The 1375-nt window shown below is 43.8% G+C and overlaps 2 non-coding genes across 2 annotated transcripts; both read left to right on the top strand.

The window, feature by feature from the left end:
* Positions 1-408: 408 nt before the first annotated feature.
* Positions 409-490, top strand: trnal-aag (transfer RNA leucine (anticodon AAG)). Its single transcript has one exon. It is a non-coding gene; the product is annotated as a tRNA-Leu (tRNA).
* Positions 491-947: 457 nt separating this feature from the next.
* Positions 948-1029, top strand: trnal-uag (transfer RNA leucine (anticodon UAG)). The gene has a single exon. It is a non-coding gene; the product is annotated as a tRNA-Leu (tRNA).
* Positions 1030-1375: the final 346 nt, after the last annotated feature.

Genomic DNA, 1375 nt, shown 5'->3' on the forward strand with positions numbered 1-1375 from the left:
TGTAATGGGTGTTGTAGCAATGACCATCAGCTACCAACAGGACAGTAACAATACACTCACCTCAGTTATTGGGGACATGGTGGATACGAGATCTGCTTGTGAAGTAGTCCACTGAATGCGAGGTACGTGATGCTAAGTGTCACTATGTGGGTTTCCCGGGGACACTGAAGAGAACCATAAAAGTGATGAACCTGCATACATGTATTATGATACATCCAAGCAAGTGCGTTCCCCTGGAAACCCAGTAGGTGACATTTAGCATTACGTATCTTGTGAGTATTTGCAGTATGTGTTGTCAAATTAATTAAGATGTTTTCTAAATTTGCAGTGCGTCGAGCTCTCAGGTCTACCACAGAAACCCCTTTAGTTATTCAAGGTTGGATGTACAGCATTTAAAGGCTGCTGTCCGGTAGTGTGGCCGAGTGGTCTAAGGCGCTGGATTAAGGCTCCAGTCTCTAAGGAGGCGTGGGTTCAAATCCCACCACTGCCAATTGGTCAGGACCTTTCCTGCGTGGTAAACTTGCTTGATCTGAGACTGTAGTTTGTTGAATGGGAAATAGAGCAGCAGCAACATGTCTTGATGAACTACATAGCAATGCAGGAACAGGTGCCTGTTTTACTTAACACTGGATTGCAGCCCCAGGCCTTATCAATGTCATTATCCACACATGCTGTTTAGAATCTCATTGGTTTTTTTTCTCATGGAAATACCACTCATCCAAGCAACAGATAACTCAGCTCAGGTAGTGTGGCCAAGTGGTGCTGGAATTAGGCTCCAGTCTCTGTGAAGTTCCCTTCAGGAACAGATGTGTAACAGCTGCTTTTCCTACTTAGCACTGGATGGAAGCCCTTATCAATGTCACTTTACTTACTCTTTAGAATTTAGTTTTTTTTTTTTTTTTCATGAAAATACCTGGGATCTAAGCAGGCGACACATCCAAAGCAGAGGTAGTGTGGCCGAGCGGTCTAAGGCGCTGGATTTAGGCTCCAGTCTCTACGGAGGCGTGGGTTCAAATCCCACCACTGCCAGAATCTTGTTAAAACTGATCGCAATCCTGTGAAACTCAACTTCGCCAATGTTCATGAGTTCCTCTCTTTCACTGTGCTCTTCTTTTCCATTACTGTTATCAGAAAGTGGGCATTCAAATTATTTGAATTATTAACATTTCCACTGTGTTGCACTGCTTCCCAGTAGACTTACCTAGAAGGTGATCTGGTTTCCCTGTCTGCAAGTCCACTTGATTGAGCGCATACTCCCAAGGCACTCGCATATTATACTTTTGTTGAGAAAGTGTCTTAACTGAGATGTTCGAGATGGATACTGTTCACATTTCTGATGCCATCGCTGCCACTCATTGTAATTAAACCCTGAAAA

Source organism: Seriola lalandi, unplaced genomic scaffold (assembly GCF_002814215.2).
Source record: "Seriola lalandi dorsalis isolate HSWRI2012SDOR001 ecotype SW California unplaced genomic scaffold, Sedor1 jcf7180002054691, whole genome shotgun sequence".
Classification (NCBI taxonomy): Eukaryota; Metazoa; Chordata; class Actinopteri; order Carangiformes; family Carangidae; genus Seriola; species Seriola lalandi.